The sequence below is a fragment of the Trachurus japonicus genome, chromosome 21, assembly GCF_045865225.1.
Source record: "Trachurus japonicus isolate A0001 chromosome 21, Traja_1.0".
Classification (NCBI taxonomy): Eukaryota; Metazoa; Chordata; class Actinopteri; order Carangiformes; family Carangidae; genus Trachurus; species Trachurus japonicus.
In genome coordinates this window covers 33,212,323-33,227,311 of record NC_140927.1, presented here as the reverse complement: position 1 = coordinate 33,227,311, position 14,989 = coordinate 33,212,323, and the positions used below count along the sequence as shown (strand labels likewise).

Here is a 14,989-nt window from a genome sequence, read left to right as displayed (position 1 = left end):
AACTCATTGAGTGCCAACCAACGTAATTTCTCGTTTTTCGTTCCCATGCGTTGAGTGCCAAAAAACGAAATTTTTCGTTTTTTGCTTTTTTTTTAAATTATGAAAATAGACACTTTAATACACATTATATGTAAATTTGGGGACTCTACGACGAGGAGAACTGAAATAGATGACGATCAAAGTCACATGACAGCTCATGATCTGGAAGTTTTTATCATAACTCAGCTTCTGCAAACGGAGTTCTGCATGTGGAGCAGCTGCTCTGCTCTCACCCGCGAGGCTGCAGCAGCTGGGAGCTGAACCAGGAAGCTCTCAGCCCACTGTCCCGCCCGGTCTTCATCTGGAGCAACACCGTGTCCTCCCCAAAGTCCTCCCGCGGTAAAATCTGATGGTCTCTGGACCAAAGCAGACCGGCACCACCGACCCGTACCACAGACGGACCGCGACCACCGGCGGGACCGGTGTTCGCGAGCCGCTGTGGCCGGCAGAGCCTCACGTTCCTCGGCGAAAGGCTGTGACACGGCACGGTGCGTCTGTGTTATTGTTGTTTAGTGGCGCCCCCCCCGCCCCCGATGGTGGTTTTGTGAATAGAACAACAATTGTTGTGTATATTTATCTTATACGAGCCCTTTGATCCAGAAATGCGAGTGTCTGAAGAGCGACAGACACAAACAGCGCACCTTTCATAAAAGACGCTCTATCTCCTTTTCTAGAAAAAAAGGAGGGATTTTGGTGAAACCCAGCCATGTTTAGCTTGACTTTTCTCAGGAACGGAGGCACGTAGAAACAAACGGTTTGTGGCCATTTGAAGGATAAAGTTAAACCTTTCAAATGAGCTACAGTATGTGTTGGTGGCAATAATATAGAATACACTATGGCTCTAAAATAAAAAGTCAAATATGGTCTAATTTGCCGGTACACTTGACTAAAACTTTGGAAAGGAGCGCGGCACTCAATGAGTTAAAATATAGACTTATTTAATTTTTTTCAGAACAATTTCTCAATGGAGGACTCTGAAACTTCTCCCAGCCCTTAGTCGACATGAGGGTGAGTAGATAATGAATGAAATTTGAATTTTGGGTGAACTATGGGCACAGTGGGCTGTGATTCTGCTGGGTCCAGTGGTTTTTGGATATAGGCTCATTGTATTGATAAACTCATCAGTCATTCTGTGCTTACTTGGATTTAGCAGATCAGTGTTTGATAGATAGATTTAGCTTCATTGTTGAAAACCACTTTGCTGTGGAGCCGTGGTTCTGCTGGAGTTCTTCCTGTCTCTGCCAAATCAAAAACGAGAGGTTTAATCAGCAAAACTTCAAACTCTTTTAGAACAAAAAACACATTGATCACATAATTTTGTCTCTAGTCTTTGGTTTAGAATTAAAAACCAGATACATCTACATGAATTTGGTTTCTGGTTTCAAAATAAAATAACAATAACAGGAATGAACAAAAACCAAAAAGGCACCATTTTTAATTGTTTATTAATTTCTTGATTGTGACATCAATGGTGTCATATTATCTTGTAGTTTTAAAATAAATCACATACTTGTGTTTTTAAATGATAATAAATGATGGATTATCTGATGAGACTCAGACCTGAAACAGTGAACATTTAACACTCACCTGTTCATATTATCATCAATGTAACGCAGTGCCACATAACAACCACAAGGGGTCAGGGCATGAACTTATCTGTCCTGTAGCTTTGACAGTGTTTAAAGAAAAGTCAAGTAAATAGCTGTTAAAAGCAGGAGGTCAGCTTGTGGAAACATCAGTGTGCTTCACCATGGTCTGAATGGAGTTTTCTTCACTAACAGCTTCTCCTTCATCGATGCTGACGACCTGTGAGCTCCATGAAGGCTCATGACAGAGGCTCATCACAGCTGCTGCTGCTACATCACATGCTGTCCACCTGGATTCATCAGCCAGCACATCTTCCCATGTGTCACAGCTGATCTACAGGGATTCAGGCAGCGTTCACACAGACTCTACACAAAGGTCAGAGATGTAGCGTGGTGCAGAGTGAAGCTGCCCTCCACTACACATTTAATTTGAACGTCTTTTATTTTGTTCTGCAAAGAGCAAAAATGTGTATTTTATCACCACAGTTCGCCACACACACACACGGAAACTTCAGACTCAAGTGTGTGTTCTCATTCACTGAACATATTCGATATTCTAACACAGAAAAATCATGAACATCTGTAGCAACATCAAAACAATAGATCATGTGACTGTTGTATAGGGCTGCACGATTATGGCCAAAATGATAATCACGATTATTTTTGTCGATATTGAAATCACGATTATACATTATGTTAGATAAAACATGTTTTTATTGCACTTTCTATTTGAAACAAACAATAGGCTATGTGAACAAGGCTTTCAGTTCAAAATAAAACGTAAAATAAAAATAAATAATAGCCTAAAATAAAATTTACCCAAGACAAAGGGCTAGCGAAAAATAAATGCCATTGCAGAGTGCAGAGGTGTCATTCTGTACAGTAGCGTACAGATACTTATGTAAAAAACAAAAAATAAAAAATAAATCTGGTAGAAATAGCTGCTGATTCAACTCCTTTACTCAAATAAAAGTAAGAAAGTACAGGCTTTGAAATGTAATTTCCATGGACCAAAGCACAGCACGGACGGTTCAGCAGCAATTTGGAACGAATTAAAAGCATTTAATGAACAGACCAAGTGTTTTCACACAGGCAGCGTCCAGCAGGTCGGCCTAGCTCAACTGTGCTGCCACCAAAACGGCCATAGATCGCCGTTACTGGCCGTTATGATCACGGTCGGAATGTTTTATTTACACGACGTATGTAATTAACACCAAAACGGCCGCGTGGGGTGACGGGGTCTCGGTCCAGCTTTGAGACCACCCCGCAGCCCGACCTCGATCCGATCCAGAGCCAGACGGCGACAGTAGACAGCAGACACACGTCATATCTACTGTCACCGTCTGCTGCCGACATCGTCTCACTCTCACTGCAGAGTGAGATCCATACAGTCTATGAGTGAGACGTAACACCGGGCGCAGAAGGTGACACAGTACAGCAGCATCTGAAGGTGCCGACTGACCGGCCGGGACACACACTCTGGACTGTAAACAACATGTAAAGGGAGGATGCGCTCGCTTGTTAGTTAGGCAGCTTCATGGAGCCCTGACCTCTCGTTCGCCCCCTGGTGGTTGGCGGACTATTGGTTGAGAAAGCGCTTGATTTGATATGCAGCACAGCCCGTTTTTTTTACATGTAAATAATCGTGACGATCATCTTAATTTAATCGTGGCAGCCAAAATCGTGATCGTGATTAAAATTCGATTAACTGTGCAGCCCTACTGTTGTATCACTATTCCAGACCAGTTTCATCATGTACATTCAATATATCAACTTATTTAGCAAACACACAGTATCAATCATGTCTAAACATTGTCAAATTAATCAACTCAATCATGTATATCTATTTTAACTTTAATTTTTATTTATCTATGAACTCCGCGAGCAGTCCGGGCTCTTTAGACCGGCTCATAGTTTTCCTGTTGCTCGCGGTAACTACGCAACCAGTGCTAACTACAGGCTAGCCGTTTTCCGTACGGTACATTGGCTGAGTAACGTCCATAAACAATAGCACATAACGTTCGAACGGGATAATAAACCAGCACAAAACACATTCACCCACTCGTTACACAATTCTAACTCTCCATTCTTACCTGCAAAGAGCAAAATTATGTATTTTATCATCACACACACACACACGGAAACTTCAGACTCAAGTGTGTGTTCTCAGTCACTGAACGTATTCACGCGCGACTTCCTTGTTCCTGTACACACCGTGTAGCGAACGCGCCCTCTGCTGGTCGAAGTTAGACACTGCATACTGCTAGATAACATTACATTTTTCAAACAATAAACCACTCTTTTCTCACCATAAACACACAGACAATTATTACCACACTCTAAACATGAGCTGTACTGAATGTAAATCATATTAAACATGTAAATAATACTAATAATGTAGGTATATTAACGGGTCCATGGCACTGGTCCGACCTCCCATTAGTTCGACCTCCCATTGGTTCGAACTCCCATTGGTCCGACAGTCGGAGTAATGAGAGTTCGAACTAATGGGAGGTCCTCATTAGCACTGCTGCGTGCTCATTAGTGTCCATAATTAAACCTTGACACTCATATCAAATCAAACTTACATTACAGACAGATATACAGACAGGTGGATTGGGTTCTCTCTCTCTCTCTCTCTCCCACTCCGAACAGACAGACGGACGGAAACGGAGGCTGCGCATTGATCCTTTTTTCCTTTCTGGGATCAAACGGAGGGGGGGAGAGAAAAAAAAGTGTATTTCTTTTACTCTGTACTCTGGGAGGGGGGGCTTTGATTATCAGTTTACACATCTTGATCAGCATTTATGATGGTTGTGCGCGATCTGACATGATCTGGCGTTGTGTGATGTGCGTGTGTTTCTGAGAGCTCTCTCTCTTTCAGTAATTCTCGTTATTTTGCTCTCTCTCACACACAGAGAGAGAGAGAGAGAGAGAAAGCTACATACTCCTATCAATGGAAGAGCTTGTCAGAAAGTAGCGATGACAGTTCGAACTAACGGGACCACCCATTGGTTCGACCTCCTATTGGTCTGACTTGTGGTTGATTTTGTCGGAGTAACGGGAGGTCGAACCAATGGGCAGTTCCCGAAGATACTTTGAAATGTCTAATGTTTCAGCTCATTTCATTTTAACAACTGTACAGTTCAAACCACAACAGACTGAAAAAACCTACTGGAGTAGTTTTTTTTTTTTTTGAACAGTGACGGTTGAAATGGTTGCTAGGCGACAGGACGGGACTCCTGCTTTACGAAGGAACGGTAGATAGCATAGCTAGCTAGCAAAGTAAATCCTCCATCAGAACGATCGTCTTTTCTCGGTTCAGACTTGTAGACGTTGTCCTCAGAGACTCCTGGATCGGTACCAGAGTTTTTGGGTCCGTATTGTCTCATTTCCGGTTGCTGGTTGTTTTTCATTTTTACTCAGTTAGGTTGAGTATAACTTCTTTAGCTTAGCAGTTAGCTTAGCAACAATGACTCACCTCTCTGCTAGCTACGAACAGAGCGATTGAAGAGTTCAGTTTACCTCGAGCTGACCTGTGAATGACGCCCCAGCCAAGTTGACCGCCAGTTAGGTAAGTAAACTTATAACTACTAACTACTATAACTAATTACCAGGAGAGGTAGCCTAATTATTGCGTTACTTTTTGAAAAAATAAAATGCTCAAATACGTCTTATTACTTCAACTCGCCCTAACACCCTATAACCATAACCCTAACCTCCCGTTTATGGGACTAATCAGCTCACCCAGTATTCCTCCACACAGAATACTGAGTGAGTTGGTTAGAAAAAAACACGCTATTATCAGATTACCCTTATATTTGATGGAAACGGGGTCTACTTGGCAGGATTACATTTCTAAAATCAACCATATAGTAGAGCAGACACATGCAGCCTCGATCTTTGTTTTCCACACACTGTCCCGTCTGCGGTGCCGTTTAACTCCGATTATCGGATCAAACCATCGGCCACTGCTCTGTCTCCGGGGCCGAGAGCAGCTGGAGACCCGAGGTCACAAGATCACGGAGCAGAACCAGCCAACGTGATAACAGCCGCTTATAAAACGAGATTAAAATGTAAACAGTGGATCAATTTGCTTTTCTGAGGTTGATTTGCTGTTGCTTTTTACTTCCCGTTTGTGGTCTTGTAACGGATGTTTTGTATCATATAGGCTACAATGTTGCGGTTTTCCGCTACATTGTAAATGAAAGACGCTAGCGTTCAGAGTTTTATTGGGGAAACGTTGGCCAATACATGTAATGAAATGATTTTGCCCAAAAATACAATATCATTTAAAGTTACCTGACACGAAATGTGAACTGCAAATCCAGGGGTCGTTGCCAGGAGCCCAGCCGTTTCTCCGGATTGCAGTGATCCATCTTGGTCTCTTTTCTGGTGCTTTAGGTAGCCGCCCGACATGAGAAATTGTTCCTTTTAACACCTTCGATCCTCCAACTATACAAGAGGTCCATAATATCATCTTGGAATTAAAGAACTCAGCCCCAGGCCACGATGGCATAAAGAGCATTTTGATTAAAGAAACTATTGATCAATTAGTTTCTCCTTTAACCCATATTCTTTCGTTATCACTGCAATCTGGTAATATCCCACATGATTTAAAAAAAGCTAAAGTCACTCCTATTTTTAAAACGGGCAATACTGACAATTTTGGAAATTATCGACCTATATCCATCCTGCCCTGTATTTCTAAATTACTGGAGAAATTAGTTTACTCTAGAATATTGAAGCACCTACAAGAAAATAATATTTTACATGATCACCAGTATGGATTTCGTAAAAAAACATTCTACGGAGCATGCATTACTTCAGTTAACTAATATTATTTCATCTGCTATGGACCAGAAAAAATTTGCCCTTGGGGTCTTTCTAGACTTAAGGCGAGACACGGCAGGCAAAAACATCGTTTTTTCATGCACTTATCAATTTTGAGATTTTGGGCTATTTTGCTTCCATAACATGTCTTCTTTCAGACTAATACAAAAAAATAGTCTAAAATACACGTTATGGGTGTTTATTTTACTTCACTTTGACTGGTGTCGCCTGTAGATTTCTCCTAAATTCACCAGAACTGAGCGTTCTATCGCGGAGCGAGCCGCGTCTGTTCAGACTCCTGTCATATCAGGTATCGCTGTGAAGCTCTCTCTCTCTCTCTATCTCTCCCTCTCTCTCTCCTGCACTAATGTGTCGGTTCCAAAAATGGTCATTTCCTTTGTACCAGTGACGAATCGTAAAAGTACGAGGGAGGGTCTCATTGGCTGGTGTCGTTTTCCGACAGCGTGATTCGTTTAGAAGCATCACGTGATGCGCTCTGAACAGCGGAGGGACTTTTAAAAACGGGGAAAGGAAATCGATTTAAATCCTCACGTAAAATAAAACAGCAACTCTCACTTGCTAGACAACAAAAGACACAGCACAGAAACTCACCGAGCCATAAGATCCCTTTACAAAGTGCGTCATCGCGGAAGCTGTCACCCGTAAAAAAACGAGTGTTTGCCGCCGGAGACAGCGCGATACACAGCGGTGGCTTTTTTTTTTTTTTTTTTACACATCAGACGTCTGAATGAACTGATCGGAGATTTAATATGTCCCTGCGCTGGTACAGGGCTTAAAATGAGCATCGATCCTCAGAATCACATGTTGTGCAGTAGTTTACTTCTCAGTGACAGAGGTGAAACGGATGTGACACTGACATGGGCCAGATATGATTTTTAGCCAGACAGAGAGAAACTGAAAACATTGGTTGTCATATTACAGATGAGCCCAACTAGGCTACACCTAAAGTGTTTCTTATTTTTATTTTTATTTATTTATTTATTTATTTTCTCTGACCTACTCGCCCACACACCTTAAAATTCACAGTGGCCAGACACTCTTGTTTCCAGTAACAATGGGCTCTATGCACAGCTCCACTGCTTTCTAAATTCAAGGCAGCTCTTTTATTTACTGACAAACTGATTAATCCAGGTGTGTCTGAGTAGTCACATTGGTCAGACACACCTGGATTAATCAGTTTGTCCAATAATGTAATACAGGAAACAAAGGAGCTGCCTTAAGTTCAGGAAGTAGAGCTGTGCATAGAGCCAATTTGTGGAATTTTTGCAATAGAATCTTTAAAGGCCGTTTTCTCAAAATGAGCTTTTTCTTATACTCTGGACCCGAAATCTCCAGTTCAGCAGCACTTACAGACACCAAACCTTCCAGTTGTATTCCCGCCTATATTCTGAAGGTTTTTACAGAGGGGATTGTTGATATATCATTCACAGCCTCATTTATACAACAATTTATACCTAAAAACAGGGCGAAATTTGATTTTTTAGGGCTGGTGACAGTATTTTCTCATTTACAAAGTGATAAAAAGAGATATCCAAAATCCCCTCTGTAAAAACTTTTGACTTTAAAATGTCAACAAAATAAAACAAGAATTTTGAAAGTGGCTTTATCCAATCTTCAGATTTCGGGTCTGGAAATGTACACAAATCCACGCATATTTAATTATATAATGTCTAATTTCCATATGTAAGCATAATATTTAAGAAAACATGTAATACAAAAAATAATTGTCTCAATCTAAGTAATAAACATAGAAAGTTTCATGGCAATAGCTGTTAGTTAAATTTTTTACCCTATTCACCTGGGGTGTCTCGCCTTAACTAAGGCATTCGATACTGTCAATCACAGTATTTTGATTGCCAAATTAAATAGATACGGTGTGGAGGATATTGCCCTGAATTGGTTTAAAAATTATTTATTCAATAGACAACAATATGTGACATTTAATGGCCACTCCTCTGCCAAGTCCAGTATTCTACACGGGGTGCCTCAAGGCTCTATTTTGGGCCCTTTATTATTTTTGATTTATATAAACGATTTAGCTTTATCTTGTAAATATTTTTTTCCTGTGTTATTTGCTGATGACACTACCCTTATAGCAACTCATAATAATTTTAATTATCTGATTGATTCTGTGAACAATGATTTATCTTCAATTTCAAAATGGTTTCAATTGAATAAATTAACACTCAATGTGAAGAAATGTAACTTTATAATCTTTTGCAATATTAACGAGTCTTATCCTAAAGATCAAGCTAAATTATACATTAATGGAATAGAAATGACCCAAGTCAAAACTACCAAATTCCTCGGAATATTAGTTGATGAAAGACTTGATTGGACAAATCATATAGACCTTGTTTGCAAGAGATTAACAAAGATGATGGGCATCCTAAGAAAAGTGTGCCCATTTATACATCCTTCTGCTCATTTAACGTTATATTATAGTTTTTTATTTCCTTATTTGAACTACTGTAACATGGTCTGGGCAGCTACATCTCCTACACATCTCAAGAAATTATGTACTATTCAGAAGAGATTCATAAGATTCATCTCACATTCAAATAGATATGCTCCATCAGCACCACTATTCACTAAGTATTCTCTTCTACCAATTCACAAATTCAATAACTATCAGATTTGTTTGTTTGTTCACAAGTTTATTTACAAGAATCAAGATCTCCCTGTCACTTTTCAAAATTTCTTTACCTTCACTCATAATGTACATTTTCACCGCACTAGACACAGTAATAATCTTACTCTATATTTACCCTTTACCCGCACATCACACCATCAGTTTAATATGACAAACAGAGGTCCAATGTTTTGGAATGGACTACCTCCCTCATTAAGATCCATTTCTTCTTATTCACTTTTTAAAAAGCAGTTAAAAACACATCTCAATTTCTCTTGAATTTCCCACTCTTTCCTCTCTCTCTTTCACTCTCTCCATATCCCACATCCTTACTCTGTCCTTTTATGAGTTTAATTAATTAATTAATTTTTTGTAATTATCTCTATTGTCCTTATTTGTTACCGAATTACTTTGCACTTTATCTCTTTATTTTTTTCTCATTTCTGTTTTCTTTTGCTCACATAACATTGATTATGTATGCACTTTATCTCCTTTTTATGTTTATTTGTTAGCCATTGAAATTTGTCTTGTTGTAATTTGTTATAGGGGTGGAACCTATGTACAAGCCAACCGGCTTCGTTCCCTCCTTGCACCATTGAAATTTGTGTGCTAAATAAATAAACTCTAACTCTAACTCTAACTCTAAACCCTGTGTCAAGTGCAAATCTCGCATGAGGAAGAGCAGTGAACTGAGACACTGGGAGCTTCCGCTACAAACAAGCTTAAAATATAGACTTATTTAATTTTTTTCGGAACAATTTCTCATGTCGGGGCTTCAATACAAGAGGGACATTACAGACGAGCAGTGTGGAGGTATTTGGATGTTTTTTGGTGTGTCTTTTTGGACAAAGAAAAGTGGTATCCATTCACAACCATTATATGGACAAATACTGCTGCGCGGAGCCCCCCGTAACTCAGAGAAGCCACGGAGGACTCTGAAAATTCTTCCAGCCCTTAGTCGACATGAGGGTGAGTAGATAATGAGTGAAGTTTGAATTTTGGATGAACTATCCCTTTAACTCTGTTACACCAGCAGTGATGAGAGGGGGAGGAGCCTGGATCAGCTCCTCAGCTAATTAGAAAATCAATTAGGGTTAGGGTTAGCTCAGCTGTGCTAACACATGCTAACACACACAGTCAAAGTTTCAGCTCTGTTGATCTGAAGGTGATCGATTATCAGCAATAATCATAAACACACACATTAGATTCTCTGATAAAAACCTGTGTCAGCATAACACCCACAATACTGATGTGTGTGTCGACATGTATATGTTTGTTTATTAATTCATTTATTTACTGATTCTTTATTAAATCACGTTTTTGTTTATTTCACATCAGATTATTTACATTCATGGATTAAATCAGTAGATTTTTTAAACTCTTCTCAGTGATTCTCGTAAACTTCTTCTTGTTTTTCAGGTCCCAGTGGTTTTTCTGTTGCCACGATGCTGATGAGTTCATTATTAAACTGTATTCATCTCTTTTTTTTTTTTCAAAATATTTTTATTGTCAATTTTCAAAGTAACGAACAATATACATACACACATAATAATAATGATAATAAATAAATAAATAAATGAATAAAAACTTGACACAAACCATGACGAATGTCGAAATAAAGTACACACAGAAAGACTTAATGTAGTGTCCGAGTTAAATGTCCACTCGAGTGTGTCAGAGTAGAATATCCACTTGAGTGCATCAAATATATCAGTACTCTTCAAATACACATGATAATAATAATAATAGGTAACACTTTATAATAACTATCCGTTATAACTAGTTAATAGATCATTAGTAAACTGTTAATTAATGAGTTATTAATGACTTGTTAAGTGTTTGTTAACAGTTTGTTAAGGATTTATAACGGTCCTTATAGATAGTTAATAGATCATTAATAAACTGTTAGTAAATCAGTTATACATGACTTGTTAAATAACAGTTAACAATTTGTTAAGGATTTATAACTGTGCCTTATAGATATCCAATAGATAACTTACAAGCTGTTAGTTAATGAGTTATAAATTACTTGTTAACTGTATGTTAATGATTTATAACTATACCTTATAAATTAGTAATAGATCATGAACAAGCTATTAGTGAATTACTTAATGACTTGTTAAGTATCAGTTCATATTTTATGTATGTTATTGGGACGTTATTCTAAAGTTGCAACTATTCCTCATGTATTAACTGTTAGTAAATGAGGAATAGTTGCAACTTTAGAATAACGTCCCAGTTACATACATAAGCTAATAACTAATATATTAACTCACACTTTACAGATCAGTTGTTAATAGTTTGTTAACCATCTACTAATACCAGTGAAACTTTGTAGAACAGCAAATGGGTGGAACAAGTTCAAGGTACAGAAATTTGATGTGATATTTAAAATATCAAATTTTTGTACCTCAACCTTGTTCCACCCATAGGCTTTTCTGTGTACTGTATTTTACCAAAGAAACACCACAGATGAAATGTTGAACACAAAATGTTCACAAAGTGCCGCTTTCCTCACCAGCAGGGGGCAGTTTTGGAGAGTAGCTGAATTAAAACTAACGAAGAAGACTGCTACTGGACTATCTCGAGAAATTATTTTAATTCCCACTGTTAATGCGTCACTTCAATACGTTTTAATATTTTTTCATACGATTAAGTAACTATTTAGATCCCCAATATGCGGTTAGTTTATCCAAATGACGCAGGCTGTTTGGGAGTTTGCTCCGCCGTTCGCGGAGCAGTGAGGCTCCATCTGTGGAGCAGCTAACTAGGCTACCACCGGACGAGCAGTCTATCACAGAGGTTACAGCCGGGCTGCTGTGGTGTTCGGCCGGCTAAGCCGCGGCGTCTTCTCGGGGGAGAAAACGAGCACTTCAGTAAACCGGTTGCTGCCTCTGGATGAGCGGATCATCACAGAAGCAACAGCCGGGCTGCTGTGGTGGTCGGTCGGCTAATCTGCGTCGTCCTCCCAGTGGAGAAAAGGAGCCCATCAATCTACCGGCAGTTTTTTAGAGGTTTACCGCCGGCCGGATGAATTATTTTTAGGAGATAAATGTTGTCTCATTCAGTGACGTAGTCTGTAGGCTATATCAACAAACAAAACTATTTAGTCTATGATGGGCTATGTACAATCACCACCGCTACACCAATAAATAAATAAATGTTTCACAATGAAACGGTCAGTCAGCAATGCAGGTCGTTTTCTCCCCCGGGAAGACGCCGCGGCTTAGCCGGCCAACCACCACAGCAGCCCGGCTGTAGCCTCTGTGATAGGCCGCTCGTCCGGTGGTAGCCTAGTTAGCTGCTCCACAGATGGAGCCTCACTGCTCCGCGAACGGCGGAGCAAACTCCCAAACAGCCTGCGTCATTTGGATAAACTAACCGCATATTGGAGATCTAAACAGTTAATTATCGCATGAAAAAATATTAAAACGTATTGAAGTGACGCATTAACAGTGGGAATTAAAATAATTTCTCGAGATAATCCAGTAGCAGTCTTCTTCGTTTGTTTTAATTCAGCTACTCTCCAAAACTGCCCCCTACTGGTGAGGAGAGCGGCCCTTTGTGAACATTTTGTGTTCAACATTTCATCTGTGGTGTTTCTTTGGTAAAATACAGTACACAGAAAAGCCTATGGGTGGAACAAGGTTGAGGTACAAAAATTTGATATTTTAAATATCACATCAAATTTCTGTACCTTGAACTTGTTCCACCCATTTGCTGTTCTACAAAGTTTCACTGGTATTAGTAGATGGTTAACAAACTATTAACAACTGATCTGTAAAGTGTGAGTTAATATATTAGTTATTAGCTTATGTATGTAACTGGGACGTTATTCTAAAGTTGCAACTATTCCTCATTTACTAACAGTTAATACATGAGGAATAGTTGCAACTTTAGAATAACGTCCCAATAACATACATAAAATATGAACTGATACTTAACAAGTCATTAGTAAGTAATTCACTAATAGCTTGTTCATGATCTATTACTAATTTATAAGGTGTAGTTATAAATCATTAACATACAGTTAACAAGTCATTTATAACTCATTAACTAACAGCTTGTAAGTTATCTATTGGATATCTATAAGGCACAGTTATAAATCCTTAACAAATTGTTAACTGTTATTTAACAAGTCATAACTGATTTACTAACAGTTTATTAATGATCTATTAACTATCTATAAGGACCGTTATAAATCCTTAACAAACTGTTAACAAACACTTAACAAGTCATTAATAACTCATTAATTAACAGTTTACTAATGATCTATTAACTAGTTATAACGGATAGTTATTATAAAGTGTTACCTAATAATAATAATAATAATAATAAAAATTAATTTAAAAAATAGATAAATAAATAAACAAGATAAAAATAAAGAAAGACTTGACACAAACCATAACATATAAAAACAGATTACACACAAAGAGACTTAATAAAACATCAGAGTTGAATGTCCACTTGAGTGCATCAAATATGTCAGAATAGGTGTTCTTTAGGGGGGTTAACTACAGTTCCAAATACTCCAGGATAGGTCTCCACACACCATAGAATTTCTGTAAGTTGCCAGATATCTCATATCTCAGTTTTTCAATGTGGAGAATTCCTACCAGCTCCCTCAGCCAGGCTTCGAATTTAGGTGGTGAGTCAGACTTCCACATTTTCAAAATGCATCTCTTTGCTATGACCATACCATAAGCCACCACCGTAGTAACATTTCGACCCATGTTCTCCAAAGTGTTAGAGATGCCAAGTAAAGCGGTTTCAGGATCAGGGTCCAGGTTTACTTTAAGTGCATGGGAGTACCATCTGAAAATCGAACACCAGAAATTCTGAATCTCAGGGCATAGCCAAAATTGGTGTGCAAGTGTGCTGTCTGATATCTTGCACCTTTCACACAGGGGAGAAGTTTGGGGGAAGATTTTATGCAGCTTAACCTTTGAATAGTGTAACCTGTGTATGACCTTGAATTGAATCAACTGTAACCTAGCGTTAACTGAGCAATGGTGAATGTCATTTAAGGCTTGTTTCCATATTTCGTCTTGAATTGTGATATTAAGATCAGCCTCCCACATTTGTTTAAATTTAACAGCAGGTTGTGCAAGTTTGTGAGAGAAAGTACAAACCAATTTTGAAATCAAACCTTGCGCTTCTGGTGGGCCAAGTAAGAGCTTAAAAATAGCACTTTCTTCTGGCAAGGAGTCAGATGATGAAATATTTTGTCTTATGTAATGACGTAACTGTAAATACCTAAAGAAGTTTGATTTTGGCAGGTCATATTTTTTTTGTAAAAATTCAAATGAACATAAATGTTTATTAACATAGAGATATTTTATGGACCCTATTCCTTTCCTACTCCACTCCTTAAAAACTGCATCTGTGTTTGAAGGAAGAAAGGCATGGTTATGCCATATAGGGGCGTGCACTGATGTCTTAGGAAGATCGCAAAATTTTCTGATCTGCATCCAGATTTTTTGAGCATTAGATATTGTGTAATGCTCTCCCTTGCAAGTGGCTCTCGGCCTTGGTAATGAAAAGAGAATTGCCCTGAGGGAGGTTTTATGGGGTAGACTTTGTTCTATTGCTAACCAGGATGGGATCTCAGTCTGTGGATCAGGGTTATTAGCCAGTTGCCAATATACCATCACTCTACTGTTAGCGGCCCAGTAATAATGTAGGAAACATGGTAGGCCAAGGCCTCCAGATTCCTTTGGCTTTTGAAGATGTTGTTTAGAGATTCTGTGTGCCTTATATCCCCAAATAAATGGTAAAATCACAGAGTCAATCATTTTAAAAAAGGACATCGGGATGAAAATTGGGATATTCTGAAACAAATAAAGGAACCTTGGCAGAGAGACCATTTTAATTGTAT

At 38.8% G+C, this 14,989-nt stretch overlaps 1 protein-coding gene across 1 annotated transcript in view; it reads right to left on the bottom strand.

Annotated features, from left to right (window-relative positions):
* The window catches only part of LOC146965596 (protein NLRC3-like), a 104,810-nt gene that overhangs the window by 8,958 nt on the left and 80,863 nt on the right, over positions 1–14,989 (bottom strand). The gene's annotated exons all lie outside the window — the stretch shown is intronic.